The sequence below is a fragment of the Lontra canadensis genome, unplaced genomic scaffold (genome assembly GCF_010015895.1).
Source record: "Lontra canadensis isolate GAN:19392208 unplaced genomic scaffold, GSC_riverotter_1.0 scaffold5, whole genome shotgun sequence".
NCBI classification, from domain to species: Eukaryota; Metazoa; Chordata; class Mammalia; order Carnivora; family Mustelidae; genus Lontra; species Lontra canadensis.
In genome coordinates this window covers 14,194,648-14,207,744 of record NW_022630999.1, presented here as the reverse complement: position 1 = coordinate 14,207,744, position 13,097 = coordinate 14,194,648, and the positions used below count along the sequence as shown (strand labels likewise).

The 13,097-nt window shown below is 39.7% G+C and overlaps 1 long non-coding RNA gene across 6 annotated transcripts in view; it reads left to right on the top strand.

The window, feature by feature from the left end:
• Nucleotides 1-107: 107 nt before the first annotated feature.
• LOC116864167 overlaps nucleotides 108-13,097 on the top strand; it is a 126,463-nt gene continuing 113,473 nt past the window's right edge. For all 6 annotated transcript variants that reach the window (XR_004381957.1, XR_004381959.1, XR_004381958.1 and 3 more), the window contains exon 1: nucleotides 108-379. This is a non-coding gene — a long non-coding RNA (uncharacterized LOC116864167). The remainder of the gene's footprint in view (nucleotides 380-13,097) is intronic.

The window sequence follows — 13,097 nt, the reverse complement described above, 5'->3', positions numbered from 1 at the left end:
GCCGAGCCGCCGCACCCGCCGACAGGGCCCACTCCGCGGCCGCCACTGCCCCCTCCCGGCCCGCGGCGCGCCGTCAGGCGCCGGGTGAAGGTTTCCACTCAGAAACCTTGTGTGGGAATTGTTTGGGCTCTTAGATTAAAAAAACGTATCCTAGAAAGTAAATTAATAGTCGCATTCCTGACAAACGTTCCTACTCTGAGTGCTCAGTGAGTGCTTCTAGAATAATTTAGCTACACATCTAATGAAGGATTTTCAGTGGATATTAGCGACAGCACCAAGAAGAAAAACAAGATGCCTGTGCCCGGCGCTGTCCGCTCCTTTTCATCTTCCACCCGCTGGAACCTTCTGGCAAGAAGGGGAGGAGGATGACTCGAGCAAAGTAAGGAAGGTGTTGTGCTTGACAAATTAAGAGGCTAAGGGCGAGGGTGGGAGGAGGTGTCGGTGTAGGAGAGTTTACAGTAATATAAGTGGGCACGGGGAGCTGGCATTTTGAATGTGTCCCTTCTCCTCCCCGAGACCAGGTAGCGCAGGGGACGAGAGAGAGCTTTCAGTTCGGAGTCAGGCTGTTGGGTTCGAGTCTGCCTTCTGACACCACCTAGGTTATGACCTTGAGCAAGTCACTTGTACCTCCCTCCTGGGGTGGTTGTGGGATTCGAAAATCACGTAGTCCCTAATTTACAGATGAGGAAAATGAAAGGGAGAGATTAATACATGGCAGATACTCTACAATGGGGAGTACAGTTCAGGTGTTTGCTGCCGCTCTTGCTAATGTTACTGTTATTTGGGAAGGCAAAAACCCTGTCCTCCTTCGTAAACAGAATAGGGATCCTAAAATCACAGTCCCAGAGCATATGCACCTGAAGGGACCCCCGTCTTCACACCTAACTCCTAATCTGAGATCAGTGACCATGTCTCTCCATTCATCTTTGTCTCACTCAATTTATATTATCTTTAAGATAAGTAGATTTTTAAAAAATCACTTCCTGAATTATTAATCAACTCCAATCTCCAAAGTCGCCTTGTTTCACATCTTTTCTTTCTCTGTGTAATTTGCCCGAAGCGTTTTCTTCTCATAATTATTAAGTCTAGCCTAATTATTCCTTTGAAGACACCTCTAATTGGGATTCACAATTCATATGCCATTAATTTCAGCCTGTCCTCTGACCCTTTTCAAGCAAATCTGGGAAACAGGCCAGAAGAGTTTACAATTATTCTAAGGAAGGGCTGTGGTATTCTAAGCATCTTGCACAAAACCACCAACCTAGTATACCAGAATTACTCCCACAGTGTTTATCCCTAATACAAAAACCTTAATTCAACTCTGTAAGCAAATTCTGAATTACAGCATTTTTAGCTGAAAATTCTGGGTTACGATCCTTCTTAACAGTAAGCAACAGAGGTCACTGAATTTCAATGTCAACAACTTATGTGGTCGGAAACATGAAGTCAACATTTATGAAACACCTAAAATATAATTGATTTTACTTATTAATTATGAGAACCTAATCTAGAATATTTAGGATAAATACGTTGAATTTCAACCTTACTATTCATCTGGTAGCTACTTTTTTAGATTAAAGAGTTAATTAAGTAACATGAAACTTGCAATGCTTCAGGTTTTGAAACAGAGAGACTGAAAATCTATTTCAGGTATGGAAATTCCAGGAATTTGAGGTGATGTCTTTTACAGGCAGGTTGGGCTGCTCCTTAGAAACAGTGGTTGAGGAGCTACTGGATGTCAGAGGTTGTTTGCAGTACTAATGCCCATGCAAGTGTTCAGTTTGTAGGAGTCTGATGGGAGGCCAGTCATCAGGTTTGGTGAAGGACAGGGACAGGCTGTCTATGGTGCCTGGCTGTGTGGCACCTGAGTGGCTGGAAATGCCCCTTAGGGTCTTGGATATTTTTTAAATGTGCTCAAGTATTAGAAATTTGTAAGTGTTCGCTCAGGGACATAGAGAGTAACACGTTTTTAAAAGATTTCTCTAGTGGGGTGCCTGGGTGGCTTAGTTGTAAAGCGGCTGCCTTCAACTCAGGTCATGATATGGTATCATGGGATCGTGGTATCATATGGAGTCATGGGATGGAGCCCCGCATCCAGCTCCCTGCTCAGCAGGAAGTCTGCTTCTCCCTCTCCCTACCCCTACGTGTGTTCCCTCTCTCACTGTCAAATAAATAAAATCTCAAAAAAAAAAAGTTTTATCTAGAAAACGGAGCATATTATTCATAAGTTACATAATCGTTATAACCATCAACTATTTCTATTTCATTACATCTTCACAAAAACACGTCATTAGGGGACACTAAATGGCTCTACACACCCATATTTTCACACTTCTTCCTTTGGCCTGAGCGGCCTTATGTGGCCTGGCCCCTGCCTCTCTTTCCATTCCTTTCTTCCACTAGAGTAAAACCACAGTGGTTTCTTTGCTATTTCTGGAACAAGCCAAGCACATTTGTGCCTTGGATTTTTTTAATAGACTTTATTTTTTTAGAGAAGTTTTAGGTTCATGGCAAAATTGAGCAGAAGGTACAAGAGATTTTCCATATACCCATTTCATCCATGTGCATAGTCTCCTCCCCACCATCAACATTTCCAGTCAGAGTGATGCATTGGTTACTGTTGATTAACCTGCACTAGCGCATAGTTATTGCTCAAAGTCCGTAATTGACATAAGGATTCTTAGTGTTGTACCTTCTATAGATTTGGACAAGTGAATAATGGCATGTATCTGCATCTATCATTGTAATATCATACAGATTAGTTTCACTACCCTAAAAATCATCTGTTCTCTGCCTATTCATCTCTTCTTCCCTCCTAACCCCTGGCAAACACTGATCTTTTCTACGGTCTCCATAGTTTTGCCTCTTCCAGAGCGTCATACAGTTGGAATCGTACAGTATGTAGCCTTTAACCTTCCTCCATGTCTCTTCATAGCTTGATAGCTCATTTCTTCTTAGCCATAACAATATTCCGTTGTCTGTATGGGTCACAATTTATTTATTACTTACCTACCTGAATGATATCTCAGTTGCTTCTAGATTTTGGCAACTATGAATAAAGCTGCTATAAACATCCCTCCGCAGGTTTTTGTCTGGATGTAAGTTTTAAACTCCTTTGGGTAAATGCCAAGGAGTAGGATTACTGGATTGTATGGTGAGGGTATATTTAGTTTTGCAAGAAACTGCCAACTTCCAAAACGACTCTACCACTTTACATTACCACCAGCATGAATGAGAATTCCTGTTACTCCACATCCTTGTTAGCATTTGGTATTGTCAGTGTTCTGGGTTTGGGCCATTCTGGTAAGTGTGTAGTGGTATCTTATTGTTTTAATCTGCATTTCCCCGATGACATATGATGTAGAGCATTTTTTTCATGTGCTGATTTGCTATCCATATATCTTCTGCAGAGAGGTAGTCTGTTAAAATCTTTGGCCCATAAGGGTTGTTACCTTATTGTTGAGTGTTTAAGAATTTTTCTGTATATTGGAAATAAATCTTTTTTTTTCTTTTAAAATTTATTCATTCAACACAGAGAGAGAGAGATCACAAGTAGGCAGAGAGGCAGGCAGAGAGGGAGGAGGAAGCAGGCTCCCTGCTGTGCAGAGAGCCCGATGCGGGGCTCGATCCCAGGACCCTAAGATCATGACCTGAGCCGAAGGCAGAGGCTTAACCCACTGAGCCACCCAGGCGCCCCTGGAAATAAATCTTTTATCACATGTATCTTTTGCAAATACTGCTCTCAGTCTGTGACTTGTCTTCTCATACTCCTGGCATTGTCTTTCACGGAGCAGAAGTTTTTAATTTTAATGAAATCCAGCTTATCAATTATTTCTTTCATGGATCCCGCCTCTGGAGTTATGTCTAAAAAGTCATTGCCATGCCCAAGGTCATCTAGATTTTCTCTTATGTTATCTTCTATGAGTTTTATAATCTGCATTCCATATTGAGGTCTCTGATCCATTTTAATTTTATTTTTGTGGGAGGTGTAAGGTCTGTGTCTAGGTTTATTTCTTTTTCCATGCAGATGTCCAGCTGCTCTGGCACCAGTTGTCAAAAAGACTATCTGTGCCTCTTTGTGTTGTCTCTGCTCCTTTGCCAAAGATCAGTTGACTATATTTATATAAAACTGTTTCTGAGCTCTCCATTCTGTCGCCTTGATCTGTCTGTCTATTCTTTCACCAATACCACACTGTCTGCTTACTGCAGCCCTAGAGGAAGACTTCAAGTAGTGTCAGTCCTCTTTGTTCTTCTACTTTAGTATCGCGTGGTCGATTCAGTCTTCTGCCTCTCCATGGAAACTTTATGAAGAGTGTTGATCTAGAAGATAAAGCTGGGATTTTTAAAAGTTTTTTTTAAATATTTTATTTATTTGTCAGAGAGAGAGAGAGAACACAAACAGTGAGATTGGCAGGCAGAGGGAGAAGCAGGCTCCCTGCTGAGCAAGGAGCCCATTGCAGGACTCAATCCCAGGACCCTGGGGTCACAACCTGAGCCAAAGGCAAATGCTTAACCCGCTGAGCCACCCAGGCGTCTCAATGCTTAGATTTTGATTAGGATTACATGGAATCTACAGATCGAGCTGGAAAGAGCTGACATCTTGACATCCGAGAACATGGAATATCCTCCTTTGACTTAGTTACTTAATTTCTTTCAACAGAGTTTTATTTCTCCTCATAGAGATCTTGTACATATGTTGTCAGATTTCTACCTAAGTATTTCATTTCCAGAGGGTACTAAGGTACATGGAATCATGTTTTCAATTTCAATTCCACTTGTTCATTGTTAGCATGTGTAGGAAAACAATTGGTTTTTGCATATTAACTGTGCATCCTGCTATCTTGCTATAATCACTTTTGAGCTCTACGGGTGGGGAGAAGGGTTTAATTGATTCTCTTGGGTTTTCTACATAGACAATCATGTCATCTGCAAACAAAGACGGTTTTATTTCTTCCTAATCTGTGTACCTTTTATTTTGTGGTCTTCTTCATTGCGTTAGCTAGGACTTCCGTTATGATGTTGAAAAACATTGGTGAGGGAGACTTCTTTGCCTTGTTCCTGATCTTAGTGAGAATGCTTCAGGCTTTTTACCATTAAGTGCAATGTTAGGCATAAGGTCTTTTTGTAGATATTCTTTATCAAGTTGAGGAAGTTCCCGTCTATTCTTAGTTTACTGAAAGTTTTTATCATGAATGGGTCTTGGGTTTTATCAAATGATTTTTCTGCTTCTATTGAAATGATCATTATGATTTTTCTTCTTTGACTTATTGATATGATAGGTTATATTAATTGATTTTCAAATGTTGACCCAGCCTGGCATACCTACATGATCCCACTTGGTCACAGTATATAATTTGTTTTATGTGCTGTTGGATTTGATTTGATAATATTTTGTTGTATTTATGCTCATGAGAGATATTCATCTGTAGTTTTCTTGTGACATCTGTTTGGTTTGGGTATTAGAGTGATGCTGGCCTCATAATGAGTTAGGAAGTATTTCCTCTGCATCTATCTTCTGAAAGAGATGGTAGGGAATTTGTATAATTTCTTCCTTAAATGTTTGGTGGAATTCACCAGTGAACCTGTTAGGGCCTCTTCAGCCAGAGCGGCCCCATCCCGGTTGAACTGCCATTTTGTTGTAAAACTTATATTGACCTTGCCCCTCCCGGGGGAACTTACTTAAAACAAGTCCCGGAAACCAGTCCCAGGTAACAAAGTCTAAGTACAAGGGTGGGTCACACCAGGTGGAGGTATTCAATCCGTGGGGGTGCACACTGTCTCCTAGCTACCAAGGAGTATGGGCCCCGCCCTTTGGGAGCCTTTTGGCACCAATCCTAACCAAGGTGTGATAGGCTAAATCAAATGTCTACTAGGGTAAATTGTAATTCAGTTGGTCACCTAGCATCACTGTGGAGTTTCCTGTGTGTGTTACAATCTCATTGGCCACCTGTGTGTGGCCAGGCCCAACCACATGGCCTTTGCTCTACAAAAGTTAGTCTGGAAAGCAGGGAGGGGTCATCCTCTCTGTACGGGCAGCCACGACCAGTCTGTTTGACGGTCGGTCTGATTTCTGATGCTTGGCGTGAAATAAGGCTTTGCTTGACCTTCGGTTTGTATCAGTCTCGCTCCTTTAATCACGGACCCATTATTGGGGTACCCAATTTTGGGGGACCCAAAAAAACCCACCTGGGCCCAGTACTGTTTGTTTTGGAAGGTTTTTCATTATATTGGGCCTATGCAGTTATCTATTTCTTCTTATGTGAATTTTGGCATATTGTGTCTTTTAAAGAATTCGTCCATTGCGAGTAGGTTATCACATTTGTAGGCACAGAGTTGTTCATAGTATTCATTACTCTTTTAATGTCCATGAGATCTGTAGTTATATTTCCTCTTTAATTTCTGATAGTAGTAATTTGTGTTCTGTTTCTTAGCCTGGCTAGAGGCTTATTGATCTTTTCAAAGAAACAGCTTTTGATTTCATTGGTTCTGTTGATTTTCTGTTTTCAATTTCATTGATTTGTGCTCTATTTTTTAAATTATTTCTTTTCTTCTGTTTACTTTTTATTTAACTTGCTCTTCTGTTTTTGTTTCTGAAGGTGGAAGCTTTGATAATTGAGTTTAGATTTTTCTGCTTTTCTAATATATGCACTCACAGCTGTACATTTCCCTTTGACCATTCTCACAGCATCCTACCTCTCACATTTTGTTACATTGTCTTTCCATTTTCATGTAGTAAAAAATATTTAATTTCTCTTGAGATTTCTTCTTTGATCCATGTGTTATTTAGAGTATGTTGTTTAATCTCCATGTATTTGGGTATTTTCTAGCTACTTTTCTGTTACTGATTTTTAGTTTAGTTCCACTGTAGTTTGAGAGGAGACATTATTTGATATCTATTCTTTTAAATTTGTTAAGGAGTGTTTTATGGCCCAAAGTATGGTCAGTTTTGGTGAATGTTCTATATGAGTTTGAGAAAAATCTTTATTCTGCTGTTGTTGGATGAAGTAGTCTATACCTTTCTATTATATAAAGCTAATTGAGGGTGTTGTTGAGTTCAACTATGTTCTTACTGATTTTCTGCTTGCTGGATCTGTCCATTTCTTTTCTTTCTTTTTCTTTGCTTTTTTTTTTTTTTGAGATTTTATTTATTGGAGAGAGAGAGAGTGAGTGAGCACAAGCAGGAGGAGGGGCAGAGGGAGAAGCCAACTCCTCACTGAGCAGGGAGCCCCATGCGAGGCTCAATCCTGGGACTCCAGGATCATGACAGAAACAGAAGGCAGACATTCAACCAACTGAGCCACCGAGGTGCCCTTGGATTGTCCATTTCTTATAGAGAGGTGTTGAAATTTCCAACTGTAATAATAGATTCATCTATTTCTCTTTGAAGTCTTGTCAGTTTTTGCCTCATGTATTTTGCCACTGTGTTGTTTGTGCATACATGTTACAAATTATGTCTTCTTGGGGAATTGACCTCTTTATCATCGTGTAATGTCTTTCTCTATCCCTGATAACTTTCCTTATTTTGAAATCTGCTCTGTCCAAAATTATTATAGCTACTCCTGCTTTCTTCTGATTAGTGTTAACATGGTATATGTTTCTTCATCCATTTACTTTTAATCTGTATGTCTTTATATTTCAAGTGGATTTTTTTAGAGACAACATATAATGGGGTCTTGATTTTCAATCCATTCCGACAATCTTTGTCTTAAAACTGGTACATTTAGACCATTGACATTCAAAGTGATTATTGATTGAATCGGGTTAATATCTACCATATTTGTTACTGCTTTCAAATTGTTGCCCTTGTTCTTTGTTTCCATTTTTGTCTTCTACTCTTTTTCTGCCATTTGTGGCTTTAAGTGAACATTTAATGATTCCATTTTTTTCTCTTTCCTTACATATCAATTATACTTCTTTTTTAGTAGCTCCCCTAGAGTTTGCAGTATGCATTTACAACTAATCCAAACCTGCTTTCAAATAACACTATACTATTTCATGGGTAGTGTGAATAGCAATATAACAACAAAATAATACTAATTCCCTCCTATTCCTTGTTTTACTGATATCATCCATTTCACGTATCTATAAGCACACATAAATGTGTGTGTAGTCAAATAAAGCATTGCTATTATTTTTTGAACAGTTATCTATTAGATCAATTAAGAAAAATAAGAGATTTTATTCTACCTTTCCTTCTTCATTCTCCAATATTCTTTCTTTCTTTATGTAGATTGGAGTTTCTAATCTATACCATATTCCTTCTCCCTGAAGAACTTCTAACATTTCTTGCAAAGCAGGTCCACTGCCAATAAATTCTTCCCATTTTTGTTTGTCTGAGAAGTCTTAATTTCTCAGGCTTTGGAATTCCAACATCCCTGACATATATGAACCTGGTTGTGATACTTGCTCTCTCTCTCTCTATTTCAACTGTGGGGTGTTTTGTTTTGTTTTGTTTTGGGTTTTTTTGTTTGTTTGTTTTGCCTTTTAGTATGCCTTGTAATATTTTCTTCACAGCCAGGCATGTTGTACTAGATAAAAGGAACTTTTGTAAATGGGCCTTTTGTTATGTGTGGTAAGGTACAGTGGGGAAGAGAAGTATTTTATGATAATGATTAGGCTGCAGTCTTTTAGTGGGCCTCTGCCTCAGGACTGTGAACTTCACCTGTGCTTCTCAGTTTTTTCCCTTCCCATAAGTAGCACAGAATGGCTACAATGAGCTAGAATTGGGTATTCCCTTTCCTCTGTGTCAGTTGGGTCCCAATAAAACTCCAGCATGCTAGGCTCGGGTTAAATAGTTTCTCCTGAGGTCAGACCTTGTTAAAAGAACAGAATGTTCTAGCATATTTATAAATGGTTTCTTTTCCCCTTCCCCTGCCAGAAGCACTAGAAGATTTTTCTCCAGTATTCACTGTGAAGACCTGGTAGAGATCCAGGGGTGAAACTCACAAAAGTGTAGGGATGCTCTAATTACTGGGTTTCCCAAAAGTTTTTAACTCTGAGTTGTCCACACTGATCCTCCAGCAACTCACCAATTGCAGTTCAGGTTTTCCTACCATAGCACTATTTCCTACAGAGATTTGTGCTCTGATAAATTGGGATTCTCTGTATTTGTCTGTCATTCTCTCCACTATGGATATAGTGGTTTGCCCTGTAACCTCACATCTCTTATGGATAAGAAGATTTTATTTTTTCAGTTTACTTAGCTTTTTACTTCTCCTTAGAATGGAGTAGGAACTTACAAGCTCCTTACATGTCAGACCAGAAACCACAACTTGCCTCAGGTTTTGTCTTTGCTGGTTTTTTGCTTGTTTGTTTTGTTTCTATCTGGAATCTTCTTCCCCCTGAGATCCACCGTGCTGCATCTCCACTTCATTCACAATCACCGTGGCTCCTCTATCCCTCTTTTCTTCTTCTGCCTTAGAGAACCCCGAAGTAAGATGGAGAGGGCCTGGGTCCTGGGGTCACCAGCCCTCATCAGACTTTATGAAAAGAGAAACCTTTGTTGGTTAAGCCACTGAGATTGCATGATTTATTGATGCAGCTGGCTTTAATTATCTTAAGTAATACTCTCTCCCTCCTTTGCACCACCCCTCACCATCATCCAGTGCTTCTTTTTGTAGCACTGATTACCTACCATAAACACATGTATATATTAATTGTCTCCTTTGTATATATTATTTTGTCTCCTTTTCAGAGCAGGAAAAGGAGACAAATAACCAATAATAATAATAATAATTAGGTAATAATAATAACTACCTACCATAAACACATGTATGTATTAATTGTCTCCTTTGTATATATTAATTTGTCTCCTTTCCAGAGCAGGAAGTTTGTCCCGGGCACTGAGGATACAGCAATGAACAAAACAGTCGTGGTAGGCAACTAGCAAATATTTGTTCAGTGAATTTCCTCCCTGGAGTCAGCTCTTCTCAGCAGCTCTTCATGTGTCTGGGTCTTTTTGCCTCTGCCCCTCTGTTTCCAGCTATAATGAAATGCTTCTAAGGGCAATTAAATGACACATCTCTTCAAATCAACAACCTTAAAGCTAACTCAACAACCCAGAACAGTACTCCAGATTTCCTGAGATTGCTGGAAATTCACCATTGGTTGATTTATATTTGTATTTGGCTGTTTGTATAGCATTATAAATTACACTATACTTATATTTACTTGAAAGCTCTTTGTAAAATATACCAAACATTACACAAACATATACATAGGATTTCATAAGAACTTTCACTTCTTAAAATCTTCTTTCCTGCTGTGCTTTCACCACAGATCTTCCAGGGCCAGAGCAGATATTATCTCAACTGTCGCAGAGCAGGAAACCCAATCTCAGAGGGGTCTCTCATGACATCGCATACCTGAGCAGTAGGCCAGGGGCTACTTAGCTGTCCTGAGAACTTTCATTTTCTGAATCATAGATCTGCCCCATTCTGGCTCCATAAAACTGCTGTTATTGAAGAGTAATGACCACTTGCTGGAACCTTTGTACCTTAGAATTAATAGAAGGCCTGGATTCAAAGAAAGTCCTAGGTCTGGAAGGAAAGCTACTTACTGTACCTCTTTGTCTACTTGGTTTCACCAGGAGTATAAGCTACATGAGGACAGGGATTTTATTTGCTTCGTTCACTGCTGTATGCTCTGCATTTTAGGTCAAATGAATATTTTTCAAATGAATGAATAAATGAATGAACAAATGAAGCTTTTTGAACCTGTTTCTCAGTCTGAAAAATGGGAATAAAAAGCTCACTTCAGGGGGTCATAACAGGACTTAATGACATAATAAGTTGATATAGTGTTCATAAGTTCACACAACACTCAGGATGTAAAATTAATTTTAGTGTAATTTAAAATATAGTTGAATTATTAATTAAAATTAATTTCTCAAATTGTATAATTTGTTCATGAGGGAGTGGAGAGCTCATTGACTTGGATGTATTTTCATATTTGGATTTTACGATGTGCATTTCTGCAGTATTATGTATAGCTGAGAATGTACCACAAGTCTTTAAAAAATTATCCACTGCTGTTAAAGAAATCCCTCATTTTTCAAAACTGGACCTCTTTCACACATAACTCATTCCTACTCCAAAACCAAACCAAGGACCTGATCCAATATTCATTACCTGATAGCCCCTTTTATAAATTTTTCTCTTTCCTCAAATATGTGTTTCCTTAATTAGCTCAGCTAGTAGCTGATGAGTATGTTCTTATAGATACTTTTCTGTCCTCCTTTTGAATAGTGGCCTGTTTTTCTTCCCATCATCAGTATATACACAATGTCATAGTTTATAAATCAGTTTTCCTTAATGTTTTATACCAAAAGTCACAAATTGCCAAGCCATGGCCTGAATCTGGCTGAGTTGTTTAGTTTGACTGGCATTTAAAATGTAGGAGACTTCTCATTCATTAAAAAATAGGGACTTTTTACTTCTTCTGGAGAAAAAAAAAAAATCAGAAGATCTGGCTACACTGGGCCAGCACCTCTGCATAGCAATTATTAGCTTGTCCCCTTTACAGAGGGCTGTTATTGCTAATTTATCACAGTCCCCACTACTCTTTGGTGTCCTATAACCAAGACTACCTTCCATCTCAGGCTCTGTAGACCTAGACAATTTGTCCCTCACACAGCTTTCAGGAAGAGAACAATCACCCCATCACCCTATGGCATCAGCACAGATAATTCAAATCTCTCTCTGCCACAGCTCTCTTCTGAGCTCCACACTCATTTCCACATATATTCTGGACATTCTCTACAGAATATCTGTCAGTCTGTCCTTCCTTCTTTGCTTGCTTCCTTCCATCAAGAAAATAGGCACCAGAATGTAAAGAAGATACCTGCTTTATCCCTCATGTAGCTGGTGGGTGAAATTGGCATGCATGGAAACCATATGGCATGTGCTGTGGTTAAGGTGTATGCAGGAAGTTATGGAACTTAGCAGACCAGGAAGGGAAGTAGGGGAGTAGTCAGGGAAGGCTTTTGGAAGCAAATTGAAGCTGATTTGATTAACTCAGGCAAAAATGGGATGGGAGAATGGTAGAGGATGACATTTTTTCCAAGAGCACTGATAGAAGCCAGAAACATTAAGGGCCCATTCTGCCTCCTTCATTTATTGTACCAATGTTTTGAGTGTCTACTCTGTGCAGGCCATTCATAGAACTAGTGGTAACCAAGACTGAAATAGTCCCATGGAACTTAGAATCGAGAGGAGTCTGGGAAACCAAGTAGATGGAGGGTCATTCCCTGAGATGAGGCATCCATGAGAGTCCAGGGAGGTGAACGTAGTTTTAGATATTGAGCTTGAGGGACCTGCACCCTGGTGGAAATGCCCAGTAGGCAGTTGCACAAAAGTCTGGAATCTAGAGAGAGATGGGGGCAGACATGAAATTAGAAGTTAGTCCATAGGTGGTAATTGAGGAGCTGTGAAGTAGGAAATTACCAGAATGAAAGAGCATACACAAGAGATAGGAACAGCAGACTGATGACTAGAGCCTCCTTCAGGCATGCCTTTTCCTCTGCAAAGGAGGGATTGCATAGGTAAGAAGAAACATAAGAGGGTCATGTCTTAGAAAATAAGAGAAAACAATTTCAGGGAAGAAGGGGAAAGATCATATCAGAAAACAATGAAGACCATCCATTTAGATTTAGCCAAAGAGGTCATTCAACAGATTCACAGTGTCCCAACCCTTTTGGCTGACCACAGATCTGCTGCCTCTTGGGTTTTTTTCCCCTGATGATGCTGTTAGCATGCAGAGATGCTCCTACAGAGGAAACTTCAGTTGCCACTGACTCCTACTGCTGCTCCTTCATTTCCTGACTGTACCCTGAAGGTAGCCCCTCTTACCCAGTCAACTACCCTACACATTTAGGCTGTATTTCTTACTGTAATGGATTGTTGCAAATGCCCTTTGAAATTCTGGTATTACTTACTTCTCTCTTCAGCCATACTAGGTTTGCTCCATTTCCTCATCAGGCTATATGGGTGTTGAGATTTGGGACTTTCACATAAGCTCTTTCTTCTACCTGGAGTACCCACCTTTCTTCACATGCTTGGCAAAACCATTAGTCATCCTTCAAAATCCTGTTCCTCTTC